This window comes from Plectrocnemia conspersa, unplaced genomic scaffold (assembly GCF_051122295.1).
Source record: "Plectrocnemia conspersa isolate PC_06_02 unplaced genomic scaffold, ASM5112229v1 ptg000009l, whole genome shotgun sequence".
Lineage (NCBI taxonomy): Eukaryota > Metazoa > Arthropoda > Insecta > Trichoptera > Polycentropodidae > Plectrocnemia > Plectrocnemia conspersa.
Genome location: NW_028277173.1, coordinates 18,068,704 through 18,093,392, shown reverse-complemented (window position 1 = coordinate 18,093,392; position 24,689 = coordinate 18,068,704). Strand labels below are relative to the sequence as shown.

Below are 24,689 nucleotides of genomic sequence, written 5' to 3'. Positions count from 1 at the left end.
AATCTTAACATATTGTACTTATAAAACACCTTAATTTAAAGTCGGACCATATAATATAAATATATATTAAACTTATATCGTGAAAATTATTTAAAATAAATTTAACTAAAGTCAATTAAATTTTAAAATAATAAAATTGTTTCTAATTTTTAATTTATTAAAAGTAATTAATATATACGTGTGATATAAAGCAAATATTTAAAATTAATTTAAGGGATTTTGTACAGCGATGTTTATAATGTATATACAATTACCGAGAAAAGTAATGTAATTTTAATCTAATCTATAAACAGAAAATAAAATATTGCTTTTATTTTTCAAAACAAAAAAAGTTGTACGTTACTTTAAAAGTAGACGTGTCCTAAGAAAGTTTCCATGCCAACAGTGGTTGTATCTGGATTGTTTTCTATTTTGGGTAACAAAGTTAAAGAAGTTCAAAGTTTGTTTCATTCTCAGACATATACATAGGTTAATATCTAACGAATACATATCTAAAATTTAATGTATATTTAGTATAATAGATATAAATTATAAAAAAACAAACTAAACGATAAATATTTGATCAGCAAATAACTCATAATGGTTTTTCTTTAAATTTACTCAAAAGTAAATAAAAGTGATACTAATTATAGATGTCTCACACATCTTACTAAGTATTCATAACTATAGACAGGGACCACGTTATAATATTACGACTAAATCGATTTAAATATCTTATTTGCGTATTCAGGCATGTGCAATCAAGGAAATTGGATAAGCGGCTTCCTAAATTCACTCTCAATTTCACTAATCTGAGAGATCCGCACAAGAACATCGACGTAAAACTTAAGTTGGTATCGTTACATTTATATATAGATTTAAAACCGCTTCTCTTTTAATTTAAATTTGTAACTATTTATATAAACGCTTTCAGCTAAATTTAGTATAGCTATTATTTAACGCATGTTAGGACACGAAAGTTTTATTATACAGACAATTATCAAATAACAAAGAGAGCATTTTGGAACACAAAACAACAGATCGTAAAATTGCTGGATCTCATAGCCATTCCAAACCTGTTTAAATGACACAAGTGCAACCCATTCAAACTTTAGTGTAATGGTAATAGGAGTAATCTAGTAAAGCACAAACTCAGAAAATTTCTATTGCATTCCCAAATACCAGTAATTTGTCATGGCCGTAAAAAGTAGGCGAGCACTAAGCCTCCTACAAATTAGCTATGTGTATATAAATATATATATAGTTTTGGGGTCTAGATTGTAATTGTCCGTTAATATAAATATAAAAAGGAGTTAGTCGAAATTGTATTAAATTGTAATCATTTTTTTAGTTTTATATTTTTTGTTGCAGTCGATTTTTTATTTTTGTCATTATTTTTAATGTGTATCCATAACTATAAAAAATCATATTTAATAGTACTTTGTCATATCTAAATATTATTTTTATTAATAAATAATACTCATTCCAGTAGAACTTTAATAGAGTTTAATCAAATTGAAGTTGAATACCTAAAATCACAATTAATCAAAATATGTATATAAAACTGAAAGCAGTTTTATTATAAGCCCTGAATTTTAAAATGTTAGTCCCAGTGAAATAATTATACAATATCCTATCACAATTAATTGTGCTATACTATACATATTACAAGTGAATTTAGAAATAGTATATACATTATCTTGTCAAACAAAATGTAGAAAAGCGATATGTTTAATGAAAAAATCTACATAAATGAAACGTGTTATAAAAACTATAAATTGAAATAAAATCAGCTCAGAATTGTGTATGAAATAAAAAAAATATTGTTGTACATTGTTATTCATTTTTGAATACAAATTGCTGTATATTTAGAAAACGCTCTCACATGGTTTTATCTTTGCAAATCCTTTGTTAGATACGAATTTCTCTAAGCCACACAAGCTGGAAAATTTCATTAAATAGTTTGATAGCTATTACATAATTCCACTTATGCACCTTTTGAAAAAACTGTATACAAAGCAAAACTTCGGGTGTTTTAATTTCAATCAATTTTATGGTGTATGTGTGTCGCAGATATTCGTGCTTACCACCCGTGAAATCGACATGGGTCATTTGCACCCTTTTCATTTTTGACGGATTATAAACCAACTATTATGGGTCGTTCTGACCCGCTGAATTCACACGCCCATTGGATATTCGAAATGACGGGCTGTATACATTGTTTCTACATATATCTATGAAAAATATGTTAAACTGTATTATTACGTCTTTTCATTCTCGCACGTGGATGCATGCCACGAAAATGATGAATATATAAATTTTATTAAAGCATCCTAAAAATAATATTAGAGCCATTAATCATTAATACTGTCTGTGGCCCGTCAAAATAACGGAAAAGGGTACAATAGGTTAAACAGACCCCAAAGGCTCAACTTTTTCACGTATATACATGAATACTATAATGTTATCAAGCATAAAATTATAATTACACACTATAAAGAAAAAAAGATTAGTCAAAGGCACTCATATACTATTGTGTTTCAGACATACATAAATATTTGTTTTTACAGCATCTTTTAGTAGGTTATTATAATATAAATGCGGTTAACAAAGCACATTAGTTCATTCGTAATTCGCCTCAGAAATTATTAAAAGCAATTGACTAATCTCGAATTGAAAATTAAAAACAAAACTTTATTCGAAAGCTGTTGGATTGTACACTTTTGTAGAAATGTATTACCTTATTTAAAATAAATATATATGAGTTTTCTTCAGTGCTAGAATCCATACATAATCGATCCATACTTTTTATTTATTTATTTATTTTGCCACAGAGGTGAACTTTAAATAAGGTTTGGCTTCTAGTGTCGAAATTTAATAAAAGGGGTCTGGTCCAGAACGGACTTTTTCATCGCCGTGGATATTGGGTCGCGTAAAAAAACGTTTAAGTCGACAGCCGAGGGTTAACTTAGATGGATGATCGGTTTTTGCCCATCCATTTAGGCCATTAAGTATCGGCGGGTGTGTCTGGCAAAGTTTCTTTGGTCGTCACGTTGTCCACGGTCGTGAACGACGGGTGACCATACGTTCAATGTCAAATTGTAAAATGAGTGTGCCTGGCTTATATCTTTATTTAAAGATCAGTAAATTAAAAAAAAAATGTTTAAAATAATATTTAAAAAAATAGTTTATATTTGTTACAGGGGTTCGGAGAAATTAGTATTAATATGTTAATGTGTAAAATGTGGCAAAATTTCTAAAAAAATATTTTTCAGTTAATAAATATATAATAAAAAGACGGCTCTAGTGTTTGCACACGTGTACTTGACATTTACGGAATGAGAAAAGTATATTTAAATATTTTATCAAATAAACTATTTACAGTTCTTGGATATAGAAGTGTGGGAAAAATGTTTTCACATATTTACTGTAGTGACTAGAATAGATTTAAAGTATACACTATTAATTAAATATATAATTCATAAGAAACACTGTTTTTTAGACTTATTGACATTAAAAAAATAATAAACATTAATTAGATTCCTAATAAAAAATATATGCTTAAAATAATAAGATGAATAATGACACGAATTATCATGATATTTCCTGAAAAGAATAATTATTTTTTTATTGCAAAGCCCAGTTAATATTTTTTAAAGTTAATAACTTTTCTTGTAATGGTTGCTTTTTAATATTTCTATTTTTTTTAAATCCACTGCTCATTTAAATATACAAAAACAATATCATTGCCCAAATTAAATATAAAATAGTATGTAGAGTCCCTGACACTATAGCAAAGCATAATAAAAAAATATGTCAGATTGGTAATACACATCCTGGTTTGTGTATTACCAATGTGGATTGATAATACATATTGGTAATACACAAGTTTAATTTTTTGTCAGGTCTTACGATATCTAAAAATAGGCTCACACTTCTTCTACCAAATATTAATATAAATTGCAAAACAGAAAAACAGCAATAAAATGAGCAACTATAGCAGTTTTTAACCCTGAAGATTAAGTTCGTTAATTGTCACACAAAATTTAAATTTAACGTAAAGTGGCCATTAAAAAATAAACAATTTACATTATCGCTGCGTAATATATTTTCATTAAAATAATGAGCAGATTTAAATGAAATAGTATGCATATTAATTATAAAGGAGTAGGGAAAAGGGTTAGGTGTTTTTCTAAGAAGCCGGATACTTTATAATTATTTATAATTACACGCTCAAATCTAAATCTTTAAGCACTAGTATTTATTATATTATATATAAAATATATATTTTTTATGAAAAGTAATCCATAAAATTAATTTAATGAAATCTTGGTTACATTGAAAGTCGAGTAATAGGAAACCTTCGAAAAATGTTGTAAGAATGTCATCTCAAGGCTAAATTAATTCTCCCTATTTTTCACGTCGGTATAATAAATTCCCACCCCCGTTAGCCTCTCCTTTCCTTCCTCCGGTAACTGTCACATTATTATCAGCAGTGTATTATGGTCACCCAAGCCATATATCATTACCGCTCGGCGAGGATGTAGGAAATGCGATTTCCACCGGGATGCACGGCGAAGCCCTGTCCTGAATTTCCTACGGATTGTACCAAATTTCCTGGTAAAAGTTGCCATTTGAAACCATTACCGTGTTTTGCCCGAGAGCTCGTTTTCCTCTTCAACAATAATGATGTTACTTTTTAATAAAAACTCTAATCTGGTTTGATTATAAATGCAGTTCTTAGAGATGGTGTATTATTTATTCACTGTATATTTTGCCAATATGCATTCTAGACACGTATTTCTAAGATAGATCTACAGGCCGTGTGGCGAAACACACATCAATCAAAATAACACATCGTGGGCATTTAATATGATATATTGTAGCGATTCGGAGTATTGTGCTTTATTGTGCTTTATTGTGTCATATAAAAAACTAAATCAGTGCTATAATCATATACTATAGCGAGATATAGAAAGATTTTACTCATATATTTTATATTTAAATTGTTCATTTAAAATAACAGAATCTCCTCACGTGCAAAACGTGCTTGGCGGGTATTACACATGACGTAAATTTTCTCACTATATTTCCCATCTACGAAATGCTAATTTTCCAACACGTATCCGGAACTCTCATTCGGCGAAATAAAATAAAAAAGTAAAAATTAACACAATAATTTATCACCTCGTTAATTATTACAGCAGTTGTCGAATTCACATCCCACGGGTCACATTTAATCACCATCCGTTGTTATTATTTACAAAAAAATAATAAATATTTTTTTACACGCACCTGTCAGAAATGTGTCCCTCGGAGACCCTGTACAACAGTTTGGGGGACAGTGATTCGTTTAATATAATTTACTTACTTTCTCTCTCTCACCCCCTTTACTGTCCAAACAAAAATAAATTAATACAACGACTCGCTTTTGCGAAAACGCGTTAGCGTAATTGTTTGGGCAGTTTCAGAGTGAAAAAATGTGTATTTTTGTTCTTTTTTCTACATTAACCTAACGCAATTTGTTTTGTGACTGTTAAGGTATTATTTGTGTATAATGTTAGAAGCATTATCAATAAAATGAATCGAATAAATAAAAAGTTTATGAATAACAACGATTACATATATAACAAAAAAACTATACGTGCTATGAAAATCAGAAGATAAAACACCGTAAAAAATACGAGTCTTATTAAATAAAATAAGTAGAATTCATGCTATATAAAGCATAAATTTTTGACAGAAGAAAGACGTTGAACTTTCTTTAGTTCATATACATATATCAATTCTTTGCAAAAACTAGAATAAGCGGAACACTTAAAAAATGTGAATTTGAATAAAATCGTAGTACTATTTTTTTATTATCGCTATAAAAGTTACATATTTTTACAGTGAGATTTTCATTTATCAATACAATGCATTCTTTGATTTTTTAACTATAAACATTTATTTCACCATCAATCACATATCAAACGCAATTTCCATTTTACATCGTCCAAAATAGTGTCTGTCAATCGAGCGTCGATGTTCAACACTTTACACTACATCGTTGTCAATCTTCTCTGACCAGTTTATCTCCCTTTTGCAGATGTACGCAATGGACCTGCGATGAGAGACGATGTCGAAAGCTCCGAGGGGCGGACAAGCTTCAAAGCTCGAAAACCCAGCCGTACTACACAGCTTCCCTTGAACGTTGACCGATACCAGTGATGATGGTGTGAATGTGTGTTCATAAGTGTTGTGCGTGTTTCGACGTGTGTGTGCGCGCCTCACAAGCGCGCCGCTAAATGTATATTAAAATTAAGTGCGTCTATTTGTGTATAAATATTTTTATGTTTGTGTGTCTGTGAAGGTGGGACCACTTTCAGCTGGAAACGCGCCAACTGGACAAACACGCTAAAGATTGGTAAGTCGTACGATATTGTTCTTAAGCTATTATATTATTTTTTTTACATTCGACGTGTCATTCATTGTCAAAACATAAAAAAATATATGTATATAATCGTTGAAGTGAAAAATATTTTTTTTACTTATTGATGATCTACAATTAAAATATAAAAAAACAAAAGTTAAGTTGTAAATTTTCCCGCAGCGATCAATATTTACCTCTTAGAGCTCTGCAAACCTTTAAGTCTTGCGGGTTTAAGATGTGTTTTTTGAATCAATAGTGAAACCTCGTATTGCGTTACTCGCAATACAGATTTTTAATAAATTTTGATTTGATAAACGAGCGATGTCTTGCAATACGAGCAGTGCGTATTGCGTCACTTTCTCTCCAACTAAGCCGATGATTCTTCTTTCAGTGAAAACATAATTTTTGAAAAATAATTTGGTATTCAAAGTCTTGTTGGTGAATGGATAATACTTTTGCCCATCCACTACGACTTACTATAAAAATTCTAGTTCATTAGTATCAAGTTTCTTTCTCACAGCTATTCAATCGCCATGGATCACTTCTTACCAAATCAAATTTTGGAAAAATTATTTCCTCGTCCAGACTTGTCCCCAGGTCATCGGTATAGCTTTAGGTGGAATTGCCAAGCACTAAGCTACTGAGGAGATTTCGTTTATAAAGTAGGAGAAAGAGGCTGAGAAGCCCTCACTTTAAAATAGATCAGACATATCTGTAAAATTCATAAAATATTGCAAAATTTCGCGAAAAAGCACCACCCAAAATCTATTTAATGACAATGCAATGTAAAATTTTCGTAGAATTCTCAAAAGAAGGCGATTGAATAGGTTCTTAGTTAAAGTTCCACGAAATTAAAAATATTTCCTTGAGATATTAGTGATAGACAGTATTTCTAATATAAATAAATATGAAATTAAACTATTTTATAATAAATTTAAATATACGTAAATTTGGAATAATTTTTTTAAGGTTTAGAACGAAGTTTTCCTATTTATTAATGGAAAAATTTGCTTTGATATATGAGTATTTTAAAATACGTGTACGTTTCCGGAACGTATTATGCTCACTAACTGAGGTTCCACTGTACTTGTTAACGCAGTGAGAAAATTTTGGTTGTTTTAATCATATAATGTTATTTCACTTTAAAAAGTAAAAATAAAAATAAAACAACCTAAATCAATTTTTTTGATAAAAATAATCATAAATAGTATTAAAGCTCTATAGAAATCCTAATATTTTCACTTAAATAATAAATGTGGGTTTTTTGCTTTTAGAATATACACATTCTTAACAATTCACTATTATACAAAATATATATTGATTTATTAAAGAAACATTTTGCTTATATTAAATATATAAATAGCAACACTATAAAAATACACAGGTTTTCACAAAATATATTTGCTACACTATAAATAAATACGATACTCTTACTTTTTTTATCGAGTTGTAGTAGATATTTCGCAGAAAAAATATTCAACTCCTCCAGTATGTATATAATAAAAACTAAACAAAACGTCAAACTTATTTTGCCATTCATACTCTAAATAAATTCCTAATATAAAAATTATCTTGTTTATATTGATCATATAATTAATAAGAATCACAAAAAAACTATTGCAGTTTGTGAAAAATAAATATAGCATAATATACAAATTAACCATATCTATACATATTAGGCACATGACAAAATGTTAAATTATTAATTAAAAAAATAAATAAAAAATTACTAATAATGTCAAATCATACCATAATATGTTTGACTAGTTTAAAAGGTTTGGAATACAATATGTATAGTATGACCAAATTTTTATTAAACTACTTAATGTAAGTAATTATTAAAAAGAAAAAATATGGAAATTAGTAGCGCAGTCTTTTCAATATAAGTATTTGTTTTAATAAGCATAATCGTTTCTTAATATGTCATTGTCATGAATTTTTTTAATATGTTGACACAATGTTTCAATATGTTGAAAAAAAAAATACGAAGCATATAAGAAAAAAAACTATACATTCACATAAAACAATACAAATAAAAAAACGATTGTTATTTTTCATTGTTATGAGAAATATTAGAGTTGTCAATTTTTTTTTAAACAAACAGCTTGTTTTATTATTAAAGCGTAAGATGTATCCACACAACGGTAAAATTATGATTTTTTACTCATAAGCTGCTATTTATTTTTCTTAAATAAAATACAAAAAATTTAATATAAGCTGTGCAGCGAAAATTTTATTATCTATTTTAATTTTATCATTTATGATTTATTACCTTAAAAAACTATAAATATATTTAATTATTTTTTACATTTCTCATAAAAAATACAAATAAGTGCTTAATATTTTGTAGGTAAATAATAAATAAATCATTAAAAGTCATTTGAAAATCTGGTAAACTATACAATAGCCATGTAGACTTTGGAAAGCCATCAATTATAAAATAAACTCTTTTTCTGAATTATATACTAAGCCCTGTCTTCATTTGCGTCAAGCCACAAAAATACTAATCGCCTTGCATCGAATAAGTATTATCGTAATTATCTAAAAACTTTAACTTTCATAAAAGGGTAAATTTCAACTGAAAGTTGATATCAGTATGCTTCATCTCCCTTTTATTCAAGCTCACTCGTAGGATAATTATAAAAAATGTTATACTTAGACACATTAAAAATCTCAAGGAGGATCATTATAAAATATGTGATACTTTGATACATCAAAAATCAATCATCACCAATCTAAAACCAATTACTACCGAGTACGCTCACCAATAGATCGACGAAAGCTGCCAAGATTCATCAGTTCGTCTTAGCTAATAGATGAGAAACTAAAATACTAGAGCCAAATTTTCACAACTATAAAGCTCTGCAAATCTTATTGATTTCCAATATTGATATCTGCATTTTGCTATTCACATTTCTGTAAATTATAGATTTTTTCAATAAACTGTTAATAAAATAGCATTTCCGGCATCTAACTGGCTACAAAAGTCACGTCAATTCCAAAAATATATTGCCGGTAAAGATACATATATTATATACATAAAGTCAATCTGTTCCTAGCAGTATACCAAAAAAATATATACATCACCAATATAAATACTAAACGTATGAATAATGTAATTGCAACAAAATTTTGATATATTTTTGTCCTTTATTTAGGGCAAGATATGGATACAAAATATCTATAATTGTTGAGCTTATTTTTGAAAGCTATTAGAAAATTTATTGATATTTACGTATTGGTTTCACCAAGAAGAAAATTGTATTATTAAATAAAAAAACTAATTTTTGAAATCATGAAATCAACTCAAAGGTCAATTATATTTTATCATTTAGTATGAAACTGACATTTCACTTAAATATTATATTTATTATATTTTTTTCATATATGTTCATATAACAACATGTTTCCGGAAACCAAGGGAAACGCAGTAAAATAAAAATACTTTCATGGCAGATATCCAGAATTGTAATTTATATATTTTAATCTGCTTCATACTAATAATAATTAAAATATAATTATTTATCCTAAGAATTCTATGCAACTCGACTGTTACTTTTTTTTACTTTTGACATAGGACAATAAATTAATTTATGCTTGTCAATTTATAGTAATTGCTTTTAAATTTAATTGTTTATGAATTTTAATAAATGAATGTCAACTATTGATATTTTTGCATCTGTCACGGCAAATAAATATGACAAAAATTAATATATTATCTTTATACAACAATTCATCCCCAGAATTTCAGAATTTGTGACAAATTTTTTTCTTATTACATTATAATGTTTTCAGTTTTCTTCAATGTAAAAATTGCATTTTTTGTTTTCAAGTAGCATTAAAATAATGAATTAACACACAGCACATGTTTATATATATATTAAGATTATTTAGTTATTTTAGTTTTAGTAAAGAGCATTTTTAAAGTTAAAACCTATTTTACACTTCTACTCCATATCGTATTAAAGCATCAGAAAATAATATGTATGTAATTAACTGATTTTAATTTATTGTCTTAGTTAGTATATTAAAATAAATAAATATATATATGTACATGAATACTTTTTCAGTAGCTGTGTGCTTATACTAGTATCTATTTGAAACTATCCTTTCTAAATAAAGCATTAATCTTGAGATCATATTTACTATACGAAAAAATCAGAATAATATATTTTAACTTGACTTTAAATAGTGAGATATATTCTAGATTGCTTTATATAAAGTTTACAATTTTTTAGTAATGTATAAAATATGTTTTCATTTCAATTATAATAATCAAAATATGCTTTTATTTATGATCGATAAATAATTCCTTAGAATTCCACCAATTGATCATTATATTTTTATTCTCAGTTTCCGAGAATGCTTCTTGCTGTTTAACCATTGTCTTTATCTACATAGTTAGATTATTGTAGAGAATCTGTTAAAGATTATCTATTGTTCTGAGAATAAATAACATTAGACTTCAAAACGTTGATTTTATTCCTTTCGGTCAGATTATGCAGTACACATTTGTACATTATTTTATCTTTCATCATCAAATGGTTACATAAGTAATTTCTAAGTCTACAGCGAGTGTCTACACTTGTTTGGGGATTGTTCTTCAATCTATCTTAACAATAGCATATAGAAATCTTCCACGAGATTATTTTCAATGTTATTATCGCTAGTAATAAAATTTCCAAATCATCATCTTTTTAGTTCTCTGAATAACAGTACGCTCGCTAAATCGCAAATTAATATTTCTCGTGGTCTGCGCCACTATTTGTTTCAATTTGCACTTTTGTCTGACTTTAAACAAAAAAATGTAAACACAACACTAGAATATATAAAATAAAGGTTTTTACTACGGACAATTTATTCTACTGACAATTTGTTTCCAATAGAGTAAAAATCAGTCACATGGTTTAAAACCTAATAATATATAGTGCACAATAAGTATGATTTCTGGCGCATGAATCAAGTAGATTTTTCGATATGTTTATCGCTCGTTTTTATTATGTGGATAATAATATAATATTATCTTCATATGATATTACTACAGCTAACCAAAAATAAATAATATTAATGAAAACTGTGCGTTACGATCTCTTTACTGTAAGAGTCAGAACACATGTTGACTCTAAATGGCTATAGGAGAAAGAAAATTATTGATTCCAATATCTATATAAGTGGTTATTGTATACATTTTTATTTCATTTCTATTTGTATAAATATACTCAAATAAAATTATTTTGCATACAATACAAAGTAATAACGATTATATTATATAATATTTTAGTCATGTAAAGTGACATTGTTTGTTTTTGTATTAAGCAACATAATTAATTGTTACTAATATTATTAAATGAGAGTTTTACCCCGATTCACACTTGGATGAGTCTAATGTATTGTGTGAATGTTTATAAAAAAAATATATTTTTATTTCAATGCGAGCGTGGCCTTTGTCGCGTTTGTTTTGGCTGTTGAAACCGCGTTTCTTTTGATTGCTAATAAACAGCAACGCTTTTATGAAAATACAAGTGTGTGTATGTAATACAATTAATGTGAAAAAAGTACGTTTTCAAAGGCGAAATCAGAAAAAGTAAATTTTATTATTTAAGGCATAAGTGTCGTTTGTAAATTGGTTTATTGGGCGAAAATAATAAATTAAATGAAGAACGGAATGGGGATAAAATATTATTAAATTATTATTATACTATAGTATGCAAAAAAATATTATGTAAGATAATGAAGTAGAAATATGCTTTGAAATTATTATGATTTATTATTGTTAATTTTATTTTTAAGTTTTATATTGTAACACATCGTTGATCTAAATCCCAAATTAATTCTGGTAACCCATTTATGTCACCGCTTTGTTAAAAAATAACTTGAAACAATGTTATTCTTTATTTATTATATATTATATATTTGGACCTTGTACATATAGTTTTACATATATTTGGACCTTGATGTATGTATATTTATTTGTAAGAAATCTATTAAATGTTTTATGCAGTAATATATAAATTATTTTAAATTATAACTATAATAAATATGGCTTAAAAAAATTGAAAATAACTGCCCAAAGTTACACAAATTTAATATTTGATTAATGGTTTGTTAGTTCAATTTATTATATGTAGTGTAGTAATCTAGCCGAATAATAATAACCAGCTTCTATTGTGATAAACTGGGTCGTTTAAAATGGCTTGTACTTGTCAACAGAAGTCTAATAGTTTTACAACACGACAATGCGCGTCCCAATGTGTCGAATTTAACATTTGATAAAATCAAAGAACTTGTCTGAAAATGTTTATCTCATTCATCATATTTTCCATGCCTTTCTTCTGCAGCTTACCATTAATTTAAATCTATACAAAATTCAAAATTCAGACGATGTTAAAAGAAGGCTATATTTTGAATTAAAGCCTTTATTTTATGGTCATTTAAATTTAAAAAAATGATCAAGAGGTTGTTTAAAGATATATATTTAAAATTAAATTATATTTTTATTCATTAAAATAAAAATAATTAAAGAGTTTTTTATTATTAAAAAAACGACATTAATTGCGGGATTACATAATATTCACAACATATAACTGGTTTAAATCCATTTTCATGTTTACAATTATGTTATTAGCTATAATATCGTAAATTATATAATATAAAAAAAAAAACATTTTAAGGGAGTAAGCTAAAATATAACTTGAATACTTACAATTTAAGTGGGAAAAAAAACAATGGATTAAGTGCTAATATAATATAAATATTTTAAGCTAAAAATCTGAAACCATTGAAATATTTGAATAAAATATTTTTCAGGCTCTAAAGCAATGTGTGTTTTGCCATTTAATGCTTATATTTATATTTAAGGTTGTTTTTATTGTAGTCATAATATTAGTGAGCTAGTGTGGTTACGCGAAATATTTTTATATTATTTTTAAATATAAAGTAGTTGCTATTTTAAGGCTTCTTAATGAGAATATTTAAGATTATTATGAGAAGGTATTGAATATATAATTCAATACCTTCTCATAATAATCTTAAATTAAATTAAATTAAACGGTCTAAGGGCCGCAATGATGGCAAATTCTTTAGAGCAAAGTACAAGAGTGTTTCTATTTTATTTAAACTTGAAATACAGATGTAATCTCAGATATTTAACGATAAATTTCCAATATTCGTTACTGCCCTGTTAACTTATAAGAGGCTGTGACAACGTTTATTTTTTTTTTTTTAAATATAATTACTTTTGTTAAATTCAGGTAGATTTTAATTTGTACCTCCTAAGCTTTAATTATCCAAAATTAAGAAAAAACTTTGCTTTAACCATGACAAGTGAAGTCGCTCAAGTAACAGAGACTAAGACTCAAATTTGGTCACTCTATGTAACAAAAACTGCCTTTTTATGCATTTTTTTTAGCAAATCGTCGTTGTTAAAAATATAAACGAAATGCGACTGATTATTTTTATTTTTATTTTACTTTAGCAGTCGCCAAATGCTGTTTCTTTAAATTTATCTTTATTTGCAGTAACAGGAAAAAGTTGCACGAAATCATATCTGTGTCGTTTTTAGTAAAAAATTCACGATTCTGTAGTAGTGCTGCGTTATCGTGGTGTAAAACTCAATCTGTTCACAATTCTAATCGATTTATTTTGATAGCTTCGCAATATAACGAAATTAGTTCTTATTATTGACCGTACGACCTAGTGGTGACAATTTGCATCGTTATAGCCGAAGAAATTAGTAATGAGAACTTTGACATTCGATCGAACTTGACCAACCTGTTTGGTCTCGGCGCTTCGTGTAAATTTCTAAATCTTGTTATGACGCTTTAAAGTAATTCTGGTTCAAAAGCAACTTTATTCAGCATTTTTACGATGCTATTTTTATTTTAAATTCTAATCTTAACTTTTATAAACTCTTTATTTGGACAAAGCTTCTATGTAAATAGCCTTCTATTGTGTAATGTATTTTAACACCTATTCACAAAATTCCTTTTGGTCGTGATTAATCGCTTTTTTAGCTTTAATATGTATCTATATAAAGATGCAGTGGCAACTTTGTCTACTTTTCGCAATTTTAATTAATTGTGTTCCATTCTAGTTAATTTAAATTATTCACCTCTCGTGAATACATTTTGTACATTTTTTTCTAAAAGTAATACATATATAATACTTTAGATAATGAATACGAGTTTTATACTGCTTTTGATGTAATAAATAATAACTTGACGAACATTTTAACGACAATCCTAAAATAATACCAAATAAAATGGTAAATATGTATATTATTTAGAAATATGTTTATAAAAGGGAATTAGTATTGAATTTTAGCTTCTAAAAGATTTTTTTAATTTAAATTGCAGACTAATGAGTTATTAGATATCAGTTGACCATTTTCCATTACACGTATTATATTTTCAGCATAACGATTAAAATATTATATTTTATGGAACGCGGAGGTAATTTGTTCAAGATCGCTACTTGAATATTGTAATATATGCGAATATAACAGCGTTTCTATTTATAAAATATAATATTTAAAATAGGAGAAGTTAACATTTTAGGGCTCGCAGGTCACTTTTAACATTTCTGTTTTATTTGTCAATGATCCTTAAAAAAGGTCATCCTTAAAAAATTTTAATATATGTGGAACAGACTTTCTTAAAATTATTAATACTTATTTTTGGATCGTTTCACATACTTATTAAAAACGGTAATTATTTTTTCTTTATAAAATTAATCATATTGTGCGACGTCCCATCGTAAAAAAATAAATAAAAATACCAATTCACATTCCAACCGAACAAACAGCAATATTTTCAGTTTATTCGCCTGACGTTCAATATTAGCACAAAGCTTCATCCTTTTCGATGAGAATTTTTTGATATCGCATTTTTCTTCCTGTCGCTTTGCAAGGTTTAGTGTGCGTATACTGTGGAGAAAAATATAATACTTAACCCATATCGTGGCCACTATAAATATGTAAAACCGGTGTCGCGCACACACCCCAAACAGAAAACTGGGGAAAACCCGTCGTAAAGTTTTGTTTATTATATCAATGTCGCCGTTATTATGTTGCCACACGCGTTATTTTCGAAAACGACTCTTATAAAGACTATTTTTGTTTGGTTCCACACACAACAGCTGCTCGTCATTTGTCTTGAATGCTCGTTTTATTTATTCTTCATTTTCTCGCGTATTCATAAGCACACATGTGTATTTATATAATAGAGTACAAAAAATATGAGTAAATACGCAAACAAATTCACTTACTAAATATAATTTTTACGTATAATTAGACACCACCTGATTTGTGCATATCAGTCGTAATTTATAATATAATTGATTTTTCATAATGAAAAATTATGTTCTAGGATATGTATATGTATATAAAATCATGCAAAATTTAGAAATTTTGTAAAAGAAACTTTTATCATTAGGTTGCATTTTTGCATGTATTTTTATTATAAAAACATTTATATACATACGTGTCTTTTGTATTTATTAAAAAATAAATTCAACTCAATAACAACCGAATTGAATTTATAAAAATATTCACTTAATTTTTGAACTTTTATTAGGTCAAAATTTTGAACAGCTAATTTTGCAATTGACAAATTAAGTTTTACCTACAGCATAGAACAGCATATAATTTCATTAGTTAAATTACATTTTTGTGAATAGAAATATATATCAATCATATACAAAACAGAAATCAGATTATATTAAAATTATTACATTATTCATTAATCATTCTCAGAATCGATTATAAAAAAGCTGTACGTGTTAGGAGTTTTTAATGCGTTTGGTTATTGCTGATTATAATATAACTAGTCATTAACTATTTTAAACATACAATTCAAATTAACAATAAAATCTACTATAACAGGAATACAGTTTGCAATAGAGAAAATAAATTATAGATTTAAATATAGCACGTAATTGTATATATAAATAATATATGATATAATAGTAATATATTAAAGAATTACTGTACGTGATAGGAATATTTATTACCTTTGATTTTGTTGATCATTGAAGTATAATTTGATATCGTAACTGATGATGAAATATAATAATAACATAAATATATATCATATATTATATAATATCAGCACATAATTCTAAATTAAAATAATATGAGAATAAAATTATGAATCATAATAAAATTTACAGAAATTATCTTATTTTCAAATTAATTTTAATCGTCATACGTCTAACCAGATACTAAAAAAAATTGTCAAACTTCGGTTACTCGGATTATTAACGAATTAACTGAGCGATCGTGAACAGTTTGTAATCTATGGTAGCCGATTATCGAGTATTTCATTCTTTCGTGGGTTTCTTTATGTTATTTTTAATTACATAAATACGGCAGTTACAAATTTAAGTTTTCTGTTTCTTCTAACACGTTGATTAAGATTCTCTATGAAAATGGTCTTACATCACCCTTTGGCTCTTTACTGTCAATGTGTTCCTTCACGCGTTTTAATTCTTCCTCATTGGTTTTCTTGGAGGGACCTACCATTTTACGACGAAAATCTTTTTTAAAATTTGGTTGAGCTGAGAGCACGGTACACTATTTCTTTAGATATAATAAATGTGTCAAAAAAAACTTTTTCATACTGAAATTTTTACTTTTTTGGTATCTAAATAATATTTAAAACTGCAAGTCCTTTGTAATTCATCGGTCGCGTTTTTTTCTTAGCACACTTCTGTGTAAAACCATTAATCTGTAAGACTATTTGTTTCCTCGTAACTATGGAAGCTAAATTATATAGCATGCTTTTAAATTTCTATTAAAATTATTTTATTTAGAGTAGACCTGCCTTACTTTTAAAATCAACAAACAATATCATTGACCAGAATAAATCAATAGTAAAAAATTTACACTTATTTATAGATTAGATTGTGAATTGATTAAAAATATAAATTTTGGGATAAATTTTCATTAAAATTAGCTCAATCTTTTTTTTTAACAAAATGGACTTGCCCTACTTTTAAAATCAATGGCTCGTAACTATTATCGTAACAATTTGTTAATAACTATTATCTTACAATAATCAATGAACAACGAATAATGTACAATGTATGAGTCTTTCAGAAGCAGAATTGGTTATTTAGTTTAAATTTAGTTTTAGAGGAGTCACGAAACATGTTCAATTAAATTTGAAACCTAATTTATCAAACAAAGGTTGAAATTTTGTCTATTGCTTTGACTGACAATCTATAGTTATGGGTTATTGCACATTTATTTTTATATCAAATATTTTCATGAATTAAAAAATTCATAATACTGATTTACTTTTAGTTTAATTACATTTCTTTTATTAAATACATTCCACACGAGGGCCCGGTAAATTTACCGTAAGACTCGTTTTTTAATAAAAAAAATAAATAAAAAATTGTTTTTAAATGCAAATTAAGCTTCTAAGCACTTTTTGCATTCAGCATTTTTCAGTAGGATTTCATTTTGCAAAGTTATGACACTTTTAATTTTTACATTGGCCGCCATTTTGTAAATTTTATAATTTTTTTTCATACAAAACGTATAGGGGGTGCTCGGTACTATACGATACTAAAAAAATAATTTTTAATCTTTAAAACCAAGCAGTTAAGAGCGTTAACTCTTCTGAAAGTCTCAAAATGGCTCTTATGGGGCTCTGATATAACTAATACGTCGCTTGTTTTGAAGCAAAAAACTATTCTTTTAATATTTTATTTGAATGTAGTTTAGGCTTTTAACAATCTATTGTTATAAGTTATTGCACATATATTTTTATATCAATTATTTTCATAAATTAAGAAAATCATAATGCTGATTTACTTTTAGTTTAATTACATTTCTTTTTTTCCATTTTACTTGTGTACTGTTTTTTCATACATAAAGTCTTAGAATTCAATTTGTGCTAATTCTGGCTTATAGAAGTATTGCTACATCGCGACAGCAATGCTGAAATACTTCTATAACTCACCAGCAATAAATTGCGCGTACACTTGTACGCCAATTTCATCGCCATGATGTATAAATTTACAAACGCTAAAAGTACATGTGCACAATGCGATCGCTCTAAAATGAAGCTTAACCGACATAATGCCGAACGATGATTTTCACGACTCTGTAATTAATGATACAATAAAACGTCACGTTTACGCACGCAGACAATACGCGAGTCGTCTCATTGTTGTGTATTGTGTCGCTGTATCGATCGAATGTTTGCGAACAGAAGACCATTGTGCATGATGCACAAATACAAACACGTTTGATATTGTTTCGTTGACTGGTAGGTACACTACTGGAAAATATGGGTCAGAATTAAAATGTAATGCAAGAGAAACACAATTTGTTTTATCATCGGTGATCACAATTGTCATAGATTGATTTTTGTATTAAATGCTAAATATATAAGTTTCACTAGCGATAAAGTACTATTTGGCAAATGTGTGCATTACGATTGCAAGTAGAAATTAGTAAATATTATATATATCATTAAAGAGCTGTGTTACTTAAAATGAATTTTCTGGGTTTATTTTCTTTATTTTTAATTGAACGTCGTAATTTTTATGTGTACGTCAGCTCACCACCAGCACAATTGTTAAATTATTTTCATTGTTGCTTGTTACTTGTAATTTTATTTTATAATTTACAAATAAGTCGATCAACCTATAAAAAAACTGAATGACGTAATAAAAAATATAATAAATACAGAAAAAGCAAGTATAATCCATACAAACTCACAGTATAATTCAATATCGAAGAATACGCTATAAAAAAGAGCGATCATTAGCTATATGTTTCACCCAAGAGTCGAGTTTACATTTCATCGATAAGCTAGAGAATTTTTCAACGTCTCCAATAAGAGGAACTTAAAAATAAACCCCTCTTAGACAAACATAATACGGATATAAAATGAATGCAGAATCTATACCACAATTTTTATGGTTATGTTGACCAACCTTTCAAAATATACTCTTGCCATATACAAATGTTACTGCTTGTCTCGCTGCAAATTTATAAATTAGTAAGTACTTTTATTATTATTCAAATAATTACTATATTATATAAAAATATTAGTAAATGCTATCTAAATACGTAGCATTTATCAAATTTATTTTTTGAATTCCTTAACTAAATTCAAATTTACTCTGAAAGTCAGTAGTCATATTATGTTTTTATATAATTTAAATTAACTAAAAATGTGCATTATAACGCAAATAGTTTAAGCAAATAAAAACAAAGCTGGTGACAAAAGTTAGCTTAGACATATATACAGTAACTGAGTCACGTTCACAATTATACTAATTATGTTTATGTATACGTTTTCTTTTTTAAGTATCTGCGTCCAAAGAATCAATTCTCAAACAGTCAGTTTAAACTATAGAATTCGTGTGTCAAACTAGGCCAGGGTTGACGTAAATAAATAAGCAACTGTTTTTTATATTTTCTTCTAATATTAATGGTCGGGGGTTCCACTTGATTTGGGTATTTCTTATTGAGTTATTGATAATAACTCTGTTGATTTGGGCGCTGTGTATCTGTTTTTATACACATAGAGCAGCCGAAAGCGATTTCGGGCCTCATGACAAAAATTGCAATTTATACAATATATTTTTTTAACATCGAAATTTAATTTCATACATAAATAATACTAGGTTGAAGTTAACCTTTTCTATGCTACAAATAAATATTAAAATTAGCCATCGCTGCGACATATTTTCTGAAATCATATTCTATGCGAAATATTTTATTTACGCACTAAAATTATTAAAAATATCTACTCACAATATTTATCTGATTATCTCTAGTCGTGTTTTCGCTAGTAGAAATAAATATCTACTGATGAAAATGTATATCGATATGATTTTACTAAAAAGACATATTTAAAATATTTTTTTTAGGATAAATATACATGCTACTGAATGTATTTTATATTTATTTTTTGTATTAAACCCTGTTGTCAAATTACCGATGGAAGAATCTATAAAAACAATAAATTTATATAATTCAGCTTGTGCTGTTAAATATTTTTTGTTATTTCTTTGCTCCTGACTTAGGTATTTCACCTGAAAATTCAGATCAAATACATAAATTTACTACCGTTGAAGGAACTTATACCTGAAATACATCAGTATATACATCGCAAACAACTGTTGTTTAGTTCAGATTCATTATTTGAAGTCGGTTTTTACTTTTTTTTATAAATATATTTTTACCATGATTTTTCAAGGATATCGGTCTCCGGGAATTTTTCCTCTCTCTATCCTTCCCCACCCTTCTCAGCAGGCCTGCCCATAACCAGACTATGAAAGCACCTTTTAATGCAGTTGCCAATTACTTTTTGCCAACGATCTTTCAGATAAGCCTTTTTTTACTATACCTTATTTTGTATTGCCTGAAACCGTTTGAACGATTTGAAACATCATTAATCATTTATTCATATTTATAACAGACATGCCAATTTCACAACCTGTCCTTCGATTAATTATAATAACACTTTCAGAAAGTCTTAAATGACAAATGTTTTTCATCCGTTTATTGTCATGTACGGTCTGCACCGGTGGTATTATAAAAGAGCCTCAGCGAATCGTAATGTTAATACATTTACAATGCTTTTGACGCGTATTATTGTTTTTTCTACTCATTTTAATGAAAGCTTTTATAATTGCTTTTTTAATCAATTGTGATCACGTATTTGTGTTTTTGTGAGTGTTTTTTACGTACGAATAAACTAGCTTTGAATTATGAAAAGAACTCACCATACATTTTAAAATAATTCGAATCTCACGCGGAGCGGTTATTTTTTATCTGGTAATTATTATAGTTTTTAGACTATGAAAGCTAAGATAAGGCTAATTATAATAGTAGAGAAAATCGTTAAATTGTACCTCTGACTAAAATATTTTAAAACATGCATTTATGCATATTTTTAAACATCTGGCACGGACCCGCTTTTATGCATTAGTTAAATTAATGAGAATTCCAGATTTGGCACTTTTTTCGAGAAATTCTTGAGAAATATTTTTTTAAGAAAAACACTGATTACAGTGATCTATTAAATTGAAAAAAACAAAATATAGAAAACAATATTCAGTAGTAAAACAGATACATTATAAAGATAGTTATATTAATGAAGAGGTTTCATTTTGCGTGACAAATATTTAGTAACGTTATTAAATTAAGTTTTTAATTTAATTTAATAAAATAATATACATATTTAGAATACTATTGTAAATACAATATATACATCATCATGAGTCAAATGGAATATAAATTTTCTATTGGATTATTAAGCTATTGGCAATTACGAGAACTCGTACAAAATAAATTCTTACTAAATAATATTTTTAGCAAAATAGAAATGATATTGCTAGTATTTTAAATCTATTAACTTCTGTGTACATTTCACTAGAAACTCATTTTTAGTCTTTCTTTAATTAAATTTTATTTATTCAACGTGTTGAATGTATTTGTGTATATTATATTTGTGTATTTTTTGTAAACGCCTAAAGCAATATGTGTATAAATATATTACAGTATTCATCATGTATGGGTATATGCGTTTACCAAAATTTACGTGCAAATATTTGTTTACATAAAATTCATTACATTAAGTATTTTAAATATTAACCTTTAATGGATCACAAAGGATATTTTAGCATGTAAAAAGGCTTAATCAACTAAAAACGTTACATACTTGATGCTACTACGACTCTTAGTCCAACAAATATAATATACCCTATACTTTAATATATTGAAATTTTTAATTGTAAAAATCTGACGCGCAGAATTCGTACCTGTGTGTGTACCTTATTTATTCAATATAAAAAATTATAATAGTGTTATATTTTTACAGAACCACTCTATAAAGTCAATATTTTTCGAATATTGTATATAGTTATTTCACAAATTGCTTACCTAATTTATAACACGTTACATTGCTGATATTAACATTATTATACTCATTCAGAATCATGTAGCACCCGCGGCTACGTCGAACAATAATAATAGTGTTATTTTTAATGAAAATATACATATTATATTGTATTATATACACATAAAAAGAAAGAGAAAGCTTTCGGCTGATACAAAAGACTTTGATAAGTTTTCGCAATTCAATTAAGGGTACAAATAATTTCATTGTCCCTGCTCTGCCGACCGTGAAAACTGAGAAGGATTTCCGGAGAGATATATGGCCTCAGGCGTATGCACTACTAAGACGAAAAATGGCTAAAAATGAAGATAAACTCTGTTGGAAAGAGATCAAAGAAAGATAACCCATATATTACTTACGTATAATAATACTAAGTTTTGTAAAAAAAATGTATTATTTCAAATAAAATTAATAAAAATTTATTAAGGCAACATTTCCCGAATGGGATTTTGCAGAGCCCTGGGGTTTCATGAGATTAATTATTCCATGAAAAAATATTTAATATTTAAATATTTACCGTTTTACGTGTTAGATGAGCTATTACTTATTTTCTTTTGAGTATTGTTTTCACATAACAAAATCAATATTATGCCTTCTAACATATAACAGAACATTAGTAGAAGTCAATATATATTAAATAATTGATTTACATTTATAACAGATTTATATCAATGCGGCCCTGCACATAAATAAAATTATATAAATATATTCAACAATGACGTCAATGACTAGACTACAATCCACCAACTGCAAGTACATTTATCAGACCAAACCAAATCTGATAGTTGCTTATAAAACCACTCTCTGTGCTTATTGAAGGGGTTGTTCCTGTTCTTAAATGCACTACTTCAAATAACCAGGATTAGGTGACATATAAAAACGCATATTTTCCAGATTAAATTCCCTTCCAGTAGCTTAAATAAATGTTTAATCAAGTACGGATTAAATCGAAGTATTCATATCCTAGCATACGTAGTAGAAATTTTAAGGAAAACAAAAATTGATAATATTTATACTTTATCATGTATCTTAGAAACATTTTTTGGTAAAGTAAGATTTCTGTTCTTTTTTATTATCATCAGTAAAAAATCTAAAGCAATCTATTTAGACGACTAGTGTAGCCAATATTGTTAAAATTAAAACTAATAAATCAGCAAAAAAAATTTTTTATTACTATTTAAGTTATCAGTATCATATCGATACCAGATTTAGCTAAAATTTTATTTTTAATTATAATTATAATTTAAATAAATAAATTTAATTAAAAAAATAATTATCTCAGTTATTTATATTTATTAAAGTAACTCTCATTACTTTGGTTTCCCTTGTCGAATAAAACGTATTTAAAATTTTCACGTTACGTAAGCGTATTCTTCGCTGTACTAAATACGTTAACCGGTTCACTGGTGTAATATATAAACCGTGTAAACCCTTTCCAGAACCCTACTAATAAATTTAAGTAAATTGTTTAATTAACAACGCACGATCAAATTTAACCGGTTAGTTTCGTTTAACGGCTTGCATTAAAGCTACATTTTTGGGGTTAGTTAATTTATTTTGTATTAATAAATATGCCTTTATATAATAACAAAATATATTTTTATGTAACGTGAAAATTGAAGCAACCAAAATAACGCCTATTTTCCATCCAGCATACACCGCACCACGCATGGCACTTATTATTAAGATCCAGTTTTATCAGCTTAATTCCCTATAATTAAAATTTCCATTCTATAATATGCTTCATGGTAGTTTTTGATACCAGATAAGTTGAAGTATCTTTTTCTTCATCTCATTTCTACTTGACGGTTTTGAAACAATTTCCAATCATTATTAGTAGATATGTTTTCATACAAACACAATATAGTTATGTTGTTGTATTATATTTTATCTTTTGTTACCCATTTCGTCACAAAGCTTCAATGTCCATACATTTAAAAGTCAAATTGTACAAATGTAAATTTATTCAAAGTCGCGTTAAAAAAATCGCGCAAACGTTTGAGACAAACGAGATTTTAAAACAGCCATCATACTTTTTCACTTTAACACTTGTGTGTATATGTGTAAGTAATTAAAATAAATTTAAACCATAATTAAAATTTATAAAAATGTAACTATTTATACAAATCTAATGCATCTTAATATTTTTGTAATATTAAATAAAATATGAGTGCGTCCAACTACAACCAATTCTGTAGATGTGTCTGAAACGAGCGTATAAACAATATTTATGTACAGCCTGTCCAAAAATATTTTTGTTTGTATTACATTCGGAAAAACTACTATTGCTAGATTTTTTTCTGTTGCAAAAACAACCCGCATACATCATATTTTATTGCGGCATTTTTTACGCTGTGATGTCATTCGTTACAGTA

At 27.2% G+C, this 24,689-nt stretch overlaps 1 protein-coding gene and 1 long non-coding RNA gene across 5 annotated transcripts in view; one reads left to right on the top strand and one right to left on the bottom strand.

Annotated features, from left to right (window-relative positions):
* The window catches only part of l(2)k05819 (transmembrane protein 94-like protein l(2)k05819), a 605,947-nt gene that overhangs the window by 95,521 nt on the left and 485,737 nt on the right, over nucleotides 1-24,689 (bottom strand). The gene's annotated exons all lie outside the window — the stretch shown is intronic.
* The window catches only part of LOC148232125 (uncharacterized), a 244,571-nt gene that overhangs the window by 33,825 nt on the left and 186,057 nt on the right, over nucleotides 1-24,689 (top strand). For all 4 annotated transcript variants that reach the window (XR_015810883.1, XR_015810884.1, XR_015810882.1 and 1 more), the window contains exon 2: nucleotides 6,068-6,385. This is a non-coding gene — a long non-coding RNA (uncharacterized LOC148232125). The remainder of the gene's footprint in view (nucleotides 1-6,067; nucleotides 6,386-24,689) is intronic.